This window comes from Mytilus edulis, chromosome 10 (genome assembly GCF_963676685.1).
Source record: "Mytilus edulis chromosome 10, xbMytEdul2.2, whole genome shotgun sequence".
NCBI lineage: Eukaryota > Metazoa > Mollusca > Bivalvia > Mytilida > Mytilidae > Mytilus > Mytilus edulis.
The window spans coordinates 31,199,830-31,213,495 of record NC_092353.1 but is presented as its reverse complement, the minus strand read 5'-3'; positions in this window follow the sequence as shown (position 1 = coordinate 31,213,495).

Genomic DNA, 13,666 nt, shown 5'->3' with positions numbered 1-13,666 from the left:
ATTTTAAATTGACGTCACTTTGAACGTTGCATTGACTATGGCTAACAGGGCTGTGATTTTGTAATGTATTCGTTTTTATTCGATAGCTAGTCACCACTTTAGTTTAATCATGTATATCTATTATATAGTCATTTTATAAAATTTACTGTTTGCAAAACTATGTAGTATTCTTGATAATAATGATGTTTTTGTTCAAGGCGGATAACCCTGGCCTCACAACTTTTTTAAACTTTTGGTCTTCGGCGATCTTCAACTTTGTAGTTGTTATGGCTTTCAAACTTTATACATCTCAGCATAGTTTTATGTGGACATAGCGCGCGTCTGGCGTATAAAAATATTTTTAACCTGTTGCCTTTTGATGGCTATTATTCGTTTGTTTCTCAGTCCAATATTTTCTCCTATTTATCTGTTGATTTATTGTAACCCTGTCGTGTAATGTTGTCATTTTAATGTTAAAATTAACACTGCCATTAAAGCGGGAGGTTTGGCATGACACAAAACCAGGTTCAACCCACCATTTTTTTTCATAAAATGCCCTGTACAAAGTCAGGAAAATGGCCATTGTTACATTATAGTTCGTTTCTATGTGTGTTACGTTTCGGTGTTGTGTCTCTGTTGTGTCGTAGTTCTCTTATATTTGATACGTTTCCCTCAGTTTTAGTTTGTTACCAGGATTAGTTTTTTCTCTATCGATTATGAATTTTGAACAGCGGTATACTAGTGTTGCCTTTATTTAGTATACGAACTTTGCTAACTGACTCTTTGCATTACCAACAAATTTAGAGAGACAAGTGTTCAAGCTTGGCCTGTGCTACAGCAAATGTCTAAATTTTAAAGATTCTATTAATACCTGTGAATCTCAATTCATATAAGCTAAGATATAATGACAATTGTGTTACAGACTTCACTACCATCGTTAGCTATTATATATTTTTTTTCAAATGAATTTTCATTTTTAGAATAATGTTCGTAAATTATTTAGAATACTTCGTTAACTCTAGACGAATACCACAGACTTTTACAGCAGTGTAGTTTTGACCATAAAACTCCTAGGATTTTTATTTGTATAACTTATTCAAATATACTTCATATTTTACTAGTAGCGTATGTCTTTCAGTTTTTTTCTTTATCTTATAAAACTCAAAATAAGAATTGTTCCAGAGATGTCTTGTAGCTTATTTTCATTATTTATTCATCTATTCAAAACAATACAAGTGTTCTATAGTATATCTTGTAACACTAAAATGAAAAATAAGATATAAGAATGGAAAAATTAAATATACCTATAACTAAAACGATAACTTTTCTTATTTAACTAAATATAATTTTTTGTAACAAAAAATCAAACTTTGCGTTGAGGCCTGGACTAAGTCGGTGTGTCTATTTTCTGTGTTGGTCTTCAATGTATTATGTATTCGGGTTTTGTTTTCTGTAATTAGTTAAGACGTCAGTTTTATCATGTAAATCTTTCATATTCATTTGATAAAATGTATTGTTTGCAACAGCATAAATTGTTCTAAATAATGAGGATGTTCTTATCACAAGCAGAAAACCCTAGCCGTATTTGGCACAACCTTTTTCAACTTTTGATCCTCAGAGCTGTACAACTTTGTACCTTTTTTTTGACTTTCGAACTTTTATATCTGGGCGTCACTGGTAAGTCTTGTGTGGACGAAGCGCGTTTTTGACGTATTGAATTTTGAACCTGATGCCTTTTGTTATCTATTATTCATGTGTTTCTTTGCCTAATACGTTCTCCTATTTATTTGTATTTGGTTTGATGTTATATTGGTTATTCTCATCGGATTTTGACTAATGATTAGTCCGTTGCTGTGTGTGTTACATTTTAATGTTGTGTCGTTGTTCTCCTCTTATATTTAATGCGTTTCCCTCAGTTTTAGTTTGTTTCCCCGATTTTGTTTTTGTCCATAGATTTACAAGTTTTGAACCGCAATATACTACTGTTGCCTTTATTTACTGTAATCTGTGAAGTGTGATCAATTTGATCTTTTTGATCAACCTGTTAAATCGTAAGCCGTAAATCTGAAGCATTTAAGGGTTGCGCGAAATATTACTTGTAACAGACGCGAAAATCGACAACTTTAAGTATAATATATAAGTTACAGTGAGCAAAATAAAACTCAATTTCACTTCTAGATCTCAATTTCATTTGATGAAAAAAATTATTTCAGGAAAATTGGTTATCATTATCTTGAATCGGCAGAAAATTGGGTTTAAAGTGAGGTCGATCTCGCAAAAGTTACAACTGAAGAAATGCAGGGATTTCCTGGAAATAACGAAGAGACAAAAAGTTTACACAGCACAGTGTAACCCATTTTACACTCTTAAACTGGTACTAGTTATAAGTTCACAATTATAAGTTAATATTGTATCAAAGAACATAATAATATTATATGAAAGAACATAATAGCAATGAAATGCAAAAGAGATATCTAAATTAGAAATGTAGATTTTAAGAAATTCATCAAAATTGGAAATATTTTTAACTTGGAATTGTAATAACAAAACTCTTCCTCATTGACTGCTAAACAATAAATTCCGAGTATTCTCTGGGAGTAGTTTCTATAAAAGCTTCAGTATTATACAGCTGTGTTCATACAAATAGCAGTAAAACCGGAAATCTAATATACCCTCAGGAAAATTTAGCAAGTTCTTCACTTTAAGACTACATGCCAAGACTATCCATCTTAAACCTAAATTAAAGTTTATTAAAAATCGGTGATATTCATATGATGAAGACATAATCTTTCAATCAGTTTAATTGAGGTCTGGAGCTGGCATGTCAGTTAACTGCTAGTAGTCTGTTGTTATTTATGTATTATTGTCATTTTATTTATTTTCTTTTGTTACATCTTTTGACATCAGACTCGGACTTCTCTTGAACTGAATTTTAATGTGCGTATTGTTATTCTTTTACTTTTCTACATTGGCTAGAGGTATAGGGGGAGGGTTGAGATCTCATAAACATGTTTAACCCCGCCGCAATTTTGCGCCTGTCCCAAGTCAGGAGCCTCTGGCCTTTGTTAGTCTTGTATGATTTTAAATTTTAGTTTCTTGTGTATAATTCGGAGTTTAGTATGACGTCCATTATCACTGTACTATTATGCATATTTTAGGGGCCAGCTGAAGGACACCTACGGGTGCGGGAATTCTCGCTACATTGAAGACCCATTGGTTGCCTTCGGCTGTTGTTTGCTCTATGGTCGGGTGGTTGTCGCTTTGACATATTCACCATTTCCTTTCTCAATTTTATGAAATTATTGTGGATCTGGATAAAAAAAAAACGATAACTAGGATAACAAAGTTGAGATGGAAAATAGTTTCAATGATATTACTATGTATTATCTAAGTATACCCATTTTAAGGAGGCTCGCGGGTATAAGATTTTCAGAAAAAAATTAAACATTAATTTTTCATTACAAATTTTATTTATTACCTTGAGTAGTTGTTACTTTATCATATGGTACAAAAATCATTCCAAAAAAACAATTCGTGTTGGCCCCAGTGGGCTTTTAAAATGTAGATATCATTGAAAAGCTCCAAATTATCTCCCTTTGGTGCAAAAATGCCATTTTTTTCTCATTTAAATTGAAATATCTTTTTAAACTCATCGGTGACCTATATTTTTTATTGTTGTTTTCGAATAAGCTGTACATAAACTAAATAATTGTAAAATTTTAGCGATTTCTGTAATTTTTTTTATTTCGATATTACCGCTATTTCTTCTATTAGTTCAATAGAAAAAAAGGACATTAACAAAAATGTATGCTTCTTTCGAAGGCAGATTGTGCGCGTTAATGAACGGTGATCCCATTTTTTATTTCATTTTTCTATTTAGCATAAGATAAAGTTCATTTATAGAAAAATATAGAGAAATCCTATATTAAATAAATAAAACAACTAAGTAGAACTTACGCAGATAAAATTAAATTACAAAAATAATCATTTACTGACAATGTCTTTAATTTCTCGTTATAAATAACACTAACTAGGTATATACACAGTGGATAAACTATTCTGTAGACACGTATCAATCATATGCAGATCAAAATGTTTTATCTCGATTGAATAACGGGAAAAGCATAGAAGAAGACAGATGAACATTTACACAGTGACTATACTCCAAGAGGGGATTGATGAGTGTAAGTATATTGATTGTGAGATTGGCTGATATAAACATAATAACAACCTCTTTAGAAATTGTAAGGTGCTTCCTATTGATTGTAAATTTGAGATAATTATGTTACCAGTGAAACCAAGTCATACAAATATATCTATAGAAAATAATGGTTGTCTAGTTATTTTTATCTGACGTAACAAAAATTACATCCTTTCTAGAACGAGTACCATTTGACAAGTAAATAAAGGCAACAGTAGTATACCGCTGTTCAAAACTCATAAATCCAGGGACAAAAAACAAAATCGGGGTAACAAACTAAAACCGAGGGAAACGCATTAAATATAAGAGGAGAACAACGACATCACACTGAAACGTAACACACACAGAAACGGACCAAGCATCAGACAAAACACCACGAGAATAACAAATATAACATGAAAACCAAATACATGAATTTGGGATAGACAAGTACCGTGCACGTCTGATCTCAATATCTCAAAAATAAGAGAAAACACAAACGACTCAACGTTAAAATGCAACACACACAGAAACGAACAATAATATAACAATGGCCATCTTCCTGACTTGGTACAGGACACTTGTAAACCCATATATGCAGATATTATTAACATACTATATAGTAAATATCTTTTCTATCGATCATCCCGCTGGGAAGTCGTCAAAAACACAGTATTATTTTATTTAGGGGGTTCACTCGATAGATGCAAATTTTTATTAGTCTTAACTTCAAGGTTAATCGAGCAAATTTATTTAATAATTGATTTTTACTTTTTCTTTACTTTACACCGAGCTCATGAAGGTCATTATATCTGATTTTATTGCTGTGTCCACAATTGTTATTCTACGCATTTCACCTGTATCGGTGTGGACAATTCCATGTTTATATCACATGACATTTCCGCGGGAAATTCTTCGATTGAGACCGTACGAAGAGATATAAATTTGGATTAATGCATATATGTATTGTGAAATATATTGTTCTCTGTGTATATATTTTTGATGAATTGATGATCACATTTTCTACAACATAGTTAGATGTCAGGTTTGTACACATTTAGTCTCTACTCTAGTAAATTAACAAAAATAAACATTTACCGACAAAATCTTTAACATCTTCTTATTAGGTACACAGAGGGTAAACTTTTCTGTAGAAATAAATTAATCATACCCAGACCAACATTTTGTCACGATTGAGATACATAGAGAGAAAAAACAAAGAAGACGACATTGGAATCATTACACAATGACTGTCCTCAAAAAGGAGATCGATGAGTTGAAGTATGGTGATTGTGAGATTGGCTTCTATAAACATCATAACAACCTCTAATTGAATTATTTAGCCTATTATTTTAATAATGAACATGAGAAAATTATATTTCCAGTGAAATCTATTTATACAAACATCTTTATATAAAACAACTAAGTAGACCCCAGTTATGCAGAAAAAAAAAATTACAAAAATAAACATTTACGACAACATCTTTGCTATCTTCTTACAAATAAGGAACATTATGGGTACAATTTTTGTGTAGAAACATATCAATCATATCCAGACCAACCTGTGTGTTCCGATTGAGTAACAGAAAAGCATAGAAGAAGACAGATGAACATTTAAACAGTGACTCCCTGCTAGAGGGGAATGGATAGGTGTTTGTATGCTAATTATAAAATTGGTTTCTATAAACACCATAACAACCTCTTTATGAAAAATTAAATCACAAAATTACTGAATTACGAGGAAAATTCAAAACGGAAAGTCCCTAATCAAATGGCAACTTAAGCTTGTCCATTTAATTATGAATTTAGGAATACTGTATTTCCTTTGAAATCTAGTTATATGAATAGCTTTTTAACATATTCAAATTCGTAACATGTATAAACTACAGAGTGTACAAATTGTGCTGTGGGGACATATCATTCATATCAAAACAAACTTGTTCGTCCCGATTGCGAAACGGTAATAGAAGAAGACAGATGAACCTTTACACAGTGATTACCTGTAAGAGGGGATAGATGAGTGTAAGTGTGTTGATTGTAAGATTGGCTTCTATAAACATCATAACAACCTCTTTTGGATTGTAAGGCCAATCCTTTTGATTATGAATTTTAGATTTTTTTTTACCTACGACAGCTTTAACATCTTGTTATAGATAACATTAATAATAAGCTACACAGTGTGAAAACTATGCTGTGTAGACATATCAATCAAATCAAGACCAACCTGGCAGTCTCGATTGAAATACAGAGGATAACAAAGAAGATAGTTGAAATATTTTTAAAACTGTCACTCTCCTCAAAAAGGGGATAGATGAGTGTAAGTGTGTTGATTGTAGGATTGGCTTCTATAAACATCATAACAACCTCTTTTGGATTGTAAGGCCAGTCCTTTTGATTTTGAATTTGAGAAAATTCTTTGATTCCGGTTAAATTCTGTATATATGTTGTGTACAAGATGTAAGTTTGTACAAATTATAATCTGTACAGAGTTTTTGTACAAATTATAACTTTGACTCATACCTTCTTGCACCAGGTGATACAGTTTTATCTTCTAAAATGTACTAGTTTAATGTTTTAAATTCAAATTAATATACTTCAACCTAACATCTACTGCTATTCTACTTGTCATCCAACTGGAAATGAGGATACCTGAATGGTTAAAATTCAAATTGTATTTTCCTCCTGATACCATATTTATCCATAAAGAGTCTTTTTGTGGTCTTATAATGTTTTTGTATCAATGCTCAGTATTAGATTGTATCATGTAGTTGTGAAAATATGACAGAAATATGCGAATCAAAAGACTGTGTGCTTAAATCATTCATTTGTGTTAAGCAGTTCATAAAACACTGATAACTTGTACAAAATATATGTACAAATTATAATTTGTACAACATTACAACTTGTACACAACATATACATGTATCTTTGTAAAATCAACTGATGAGTGAACCCACTAGTACATATAAAATTGGATAAAAAATGAATATTTGCAAACAACAACTTTAACATCTTGTCATCAGTAGCACATAATAAACTACATAGTGTGCTGTGGAGACATATCAATCATTGTAAGACCAACCTGTCACTCCCGATTGAAATACAGGGGGAAACAAAGAACATCATTCTACTCATATGGACACAAATCCTCGTTTTTAGATATCCAGTGTTGATTTTGACGAGTAATGAAGTTGAAGTTGAAGAATACAGATGAACCTTTACAAAGTGACTCCCCTTCGAAAGGGGATTGATGAATGTAATTTTGGAACTATTCAGAAAAAAAAGATAAAAAAAATGAATGATGTAATTTTGGGAAAAGCAAGTCCAATACGTATTTTCTCTTTCAATTATAAAGGCTTCAATTCTAACAAAATTTACCTAAATGTAGTAGAAGGCTATAATAAATTGTCTTAATTACTATAATAGAAATTATGTGAATTGCAGCAGAATATAATCAATATCGTTTCATTTGTTTCAATTACAGTTAATGCAATTATTGATATATTTCTTTTACTGTGAAAAAGAGACAAACACTAAATATGCACAAAATCTCAAAGTATGCAAAATTTCCATTTTTTTTCTTCAGTTTTTTAAGTAATTTTTATCAATAAACGTAAACAAGTACCAGTTTTAAATTCATTACATAATTGCCTATAGTTAGAGGTATATTTAGTACATTTTCATTTCTTTAGGGCGGGTTGTATATTTTCTGCAATACAATTTTAAAAAGGTCAATTTCTGTAAAAAAAAAAATACAATTTGTCAGGTTTACGGTATTAAGGTGTTGCTATGGTAACCAATGGGTTTTTTTTAATATAAAATAAAATATATGTGAATAAAAGCATGTGGAATATGAAGGATGATTTGGAAAACAAGAATATATATCCTTGGTTTAGAAGAGACAACTCATAGATCTTCTAGGATTTTGTGGGGATGAGAGGGGTTATAGAAAATTTAGAAAATCTAGTTTATGGCATCTGCGGCTCTTTCCAGTGCAAATATAACCCAAAAAATATTTCAGTTATTTTTCCAATTTTCTGAAGAGAATATTTTATTAAAAATACGTCTTTGTTTTTTCAAAGTATACGATTGAAAAGGGACTGTAAACCTTTGCAATAGAAATTTCTTGGTTTGCATGCATCATTTTATCATTCCATGATAAGAATGTGTAATATTGCTATCACCTTGAAATAGTAAGAATCTATATGTCCTTTACATTTGACATTGATATGACAAATAACGCATAGGAGATTATATGTCTAATGTCACTTTATTATACCCTGTAGGTTAAGTATCAAGTTAAGATATACCTTAAAATTTAGATTTTACATTGTTCACATTGTTTTTTTATACTGATGACAACCAAAAATTAGTCTTATTATTTTTCATTTGTAAATATGATAATTGCGTGTGCCAAAACCTGTTAACTTTAATAAGACGTAGAAATTATGTATGTCAATTTTAATTTCATATTGATTGATGTAGTGTATCTATGCATTTTCATACTAGTAGTATATTTTAATTCGGTACGGAATGGCTCTCATTATGTCAATTTTTTTTTTAATTTATAAAGATTTTTTGCGCTTGTTTAGAGATATTTGAGACTTTAAAAATACATTGTGTATTGCTATGAGTTACAATTTATGACTAAAATCAGGAAAGACCAATCGAAACAATATCTAATAAAAAAAATTAATAATACTTTTAGATATTTGGATGATATATTGGCTCTCAATAATGACGACTTCAGTATGTATACTAAAGACATTTGTCCTGTTGAACTTATTTTAAATAAAGCTAATGCTAACAATGACCACTGCCCTTACTCCATCTTGATATCAATATCATTAACGGAAAGCTTATTACACAAATTTATGATAAAGGAGATGATTTTTCTTTTCAAATTGTTAATTATTCATTTTTAGATAGTGACGTTCCCTTGTCACCATCTTACGGTGTTTATATATCTCAACTTGTACGATTCGCTCGTGTATGTAACAACGTTTTAGATTTTAACGAGAGAAATTTATGTATTACTGAAAAATTATTACAGCAGGGTTTTCGATATCACAAACTAGTCAAAACATTCACTAAAATTTTTCATCGGTACAAGGACATCATTCGTAAATATAACATAACATGCAGATTTCTAATACGTTCAGGTATTTCATATCCAATCTGTTATGGTAATATTCTTTACAAAGCACAAGAATTCACCTCAGAGGGTAACAATACTTTTAAACAGACTTATACAGGAAGGAATATAGTTACGATACTGTTGTCAGGTCATTAAAGATTGCATGTTTTGGCTTAAATATTGATTCACTTATAGGGCCTTCGCATCGGAATTAAACACATTTATTTAAAAACAAGTTATTGGCATGACACGGGTTATGTTCTTCTCATATATGTTATGATGGTGTTATACTAAACCCCTAACAGGAGGGATTGTGCCTGATATTCATATGATGAAGACATAATCTTTCAATCAGTTTAATTGAGGTCTTGAGCTGGCATGTCAGTAACTGCTAGTAGTCTGTTGTTATTTATGTACTATTGTCATTTCTTTATTTTCTTTTGTTACCTTTTCTGACATCGGACTCGGACTTCTCTTGAACTGAATTTTACTGTCCGTACTGTTATGCGTTTACTTTTCTACATCGGCTAGAGGTATAGGGGGAGGGTTGAGATCTCAAAAAACAGGTTTAACCCCGCTGCATTGTTGCGCCTGTCCCAAGTCAGAAGCCTCTAGTCTTTGTTGGTCTTGTATGATTTTTAATTTAGGTTTCTTGTGTATAATTTGGAGTTTAGTATGACGTCCATTACCACTGAACTAGTATAAATATTTGTTTAGGGGCCAGTTGAAGGACGCCTCCGGGTACGGGAGTTTCTCGCTGCATTGAAGACCTATTGGTGGCCTTCTGTTGTTGTCTGTTCTATGGTAGGGTTGTTGTCTCTTTGACACATTCCCCATTTCCATTTTTGATTTTATTTAATTCATTGCAATGAGGAAAATTTGTCTCATTAACTCATGTTATAACGTGAGCAACACGACGGGTGCTACAAAAGTAGCAGGCTCGACAAAAAGCTTTTATATAATCCTTATATTAGTTTCATTTTTCTTTAAAACCTGTATGAATCAATGCAACGTGAAGTGAGTCAAAGACACTAGAAAAATATGATGAACCCCAAACATGTTCGTGTACCAAGTGTGCCTAGAAATACTTCCCTAACTTCCATTCTCACTTTTACTTCTGTAGTGTATGGCACTGTTCGTTATTTTTTCTTGTTCGTGTTCTTAATAATCGTGCTGGAAAAAAAAATGCTAGAAACGTTTGTATCTTGTTTGCAATATTGTTTGACCGTAAGTTATCATAAGGCAGCCGATCAATTTGTGCTTGAAGTATCTGTCACTCGAAGATCAAATATGAATTATATGAATATGCATTGTGAACGAAAGATACCAGAGGGAGAGTCAAACTTATAGATCGAAAATAAACTGACAACGCCATGGCTAAAAAATAAAAATTAAATGGTTTTTGAATAAAGATAGTAGCTGACATGGAAAATGTCCGTCACTACATTTATTTGCTCTAATGCATACTTTTTCCCTTTTTTTTTTAATAAGAATGATTTGAAAACATTTAAATAATGTATTCCCACGTAACTATTCATAATCCATAAGACATTTAAATATTGAAAAATATTGCCAATTCTTCAAGTTCTAACTGCTTGTTGAGCTAAAATTGAGAATGGAAATGGGGAATGTGTCAAGGAGACAACAACCCGACCAAATAAAAAACAACAGCAGAGGGTCACCAACAGGTCTTCAATGTAGCGAGAAATTCCCGCACCCGGAGGCGTCCTTCAGCTGGCCCCTAAACAAATATATACTAGTCCAGTGATAATGAACGCCATACTAATTTCCAAATTGTACACAAGAAACTAAAATTAAAATAATACAAGACTAACAAAGGCCAGAGGCTCCTGACTTGGGACAGGCGCAAAAATGCGGCGGGGTTAAACATGTTTGTGAGATCTCAACCCTCCCCCTATACCTCTAACCAATGTAGAAAAGTAAACGCATAACAATACGCACATTAAAATTCAATTCAAGAGAAGTCCGAGTCTGATGTCAGAAGATGTAACCAAAGAAAATAAACAAAATGACAATAATACATAAATAACAACAGACTACTAGCAGTTAACTGACATGCCAGCTCCAGACTTCAATTAAACTGACTGAAAGATTATGATTTCATCATATGAACATCAGGCACAATCCTTCCCGTTAGAGGGTTTAGTATCATACTATCATAACATATATGAGAAGAACGTAACCCGTGTCATGCCAACAACTGTTTTTAGAATGTTAGAGTGTTTAGTTCCGATGCAAAGACCTTATCAGTGACTCAATATTAACTCCAAAATATGCAATCTTTAATGACTTGACAACAGTATCGTAATTATATCCCTTCTTAATAAGTCTATTCAAAGGTTTTGTAAGTTTCTGAGGTGAATACTGACATCTTTGTGCTTTATAAAGAATATTTCCATAAAAAAATTGGATGTGAAATACCTGAACGTATTAGAAGTCTGCATGTTGAGCTATATTTACGAATGATGTCTTTATACCGATGATAAAATTTAGTAAATGTTTTGACTAGTTTGTGATATCGAAAACCCTGGTGTAATAATTTTTTAATATGTTTATAGCCATCACAACAATGTGTATAGTATCATGGTCGAAGCAAGAGCACCATTATTAAACTAATAACTATATGTCTTAAATAATAGGTTCAGAATTACCTGCTATAGTTAGTAGTCTAGTTGATTCTAACAACTGGCGTCCATACAAGAATAAATATCAGTAAACTCGAGCATTTATATCTTCCATATTAACACCAAAGTCATGGAATGAGAATGGTCTATCAGTATGTGTAATTGTGACGATGTGAACTTTTCAGTAAAAAAATACGGCGCACACCATATTTTTAAGTGTAATTTACGTATGTCCTTATCATTAGTTCAATTTCATTATATCCATGTCTTTAATTCAGTTTCATTTTTTCCTTATCTTCAATTCAGATTTTTTGTCCAGAACATGCATGACATATTTTAAACTTGACGTTAAACGACCAACAACGGTGCACTATTATAAGTTATATGGTTCGCTACTGACCCCATACGGATCCATAGAGGGTTAGTAAAATCCATAGGGGAGGACGCCAAATCAATTTAATTTCCTCATGTTCACACGGTATATTGTTTCTTGATATTCTTCCACTACCTCAATCATTCGTCGGTGGTTTTCTCCGGGCACTCTGGCTTCTTCCACCAATAAAAACTGGCCGCCACGAAATAGCCTAAATGCGGTGCTTAAAAGTAGCGTTAAAACAAAGTAAATCAAATCAAATAAATCATTCTGTTTATTGATTTGAATTATCTGCCATCAAAAACTTATTAGTTTGGTTATAATTTCACAATAACATTCTTTGACTATCATCCTTATTTCTTGGAAAAGTAGATACGTACTCTAGACACATCAGATAGCAATTTTCTCCCAATAACACAAGTTTTTACGAGATATGCTTCAGTAAATATCCAAACCTCTTCAAAAGTTTGATTCTAAACTAAACTACCGAAAACATCCTAAAAGGTAAATAATGTAAAGGCTCGTTCAATTACGGAAGAATCTATGTATGGTATACGTATATCCAATTTCTATTCACATTCATAGCAACACAGAGGGTGAGATCATGGAGATAATAATGATCTTTCGAAATTGTGCTACCTTTATAAATCAAATTTTTCATGAGTACATTGGCCGAGGTAGAACCAGTTGTACATGCCGAAAATGTTTCACTATTTGCAAGTCTGTAATGGAAAATAACATTTTAAAGATAAGTATGTTTAGCCCCTTACGTATACAGAAAACTTACTCTAAAGAAACAAAATTAATTGTCAGATGTTTTTTCATTGCAGGAGTATTCTTTTTTTTTTTCGATTGTAACCATTTTGATTCAACAAATATCGTCATATAAACATTAATGCCGGCACAACTAAAACCTTGCATTTAATAACTTTGAATTTTTACTGCAAAGAAATAGGATATTTTAATCAGAAAAATGCATATTAATTATTGGTTTCATAGGGTGTTAGTGATCTGATAGGATCTATATGGGTCAGTATGTGGTGAGACCCGAACCCTTTCACATAAGAAAATGTCGGTAACAAGTCAGAAATATGACACTTATTACCCATTCGTTTGATGTGTTTGAATTTTTGATTTTGCCATTTAAAGAGAGACTACCGTTTTGAATTTTGTAGAGATTATCTTTTTTCTTTCTTTTACTTTTGTCTATTCGCTTAAGACTTCTTTTTTTTTTTTTAAAATACCTGAATTTTCAGAGAATTTACTTGATGACAGAAGGACAAAAAAAAAGTTGTTACAATAGAATAATTAGTTATCAAAGGTACCAGGATTATAATTTAGTACGCCAGACG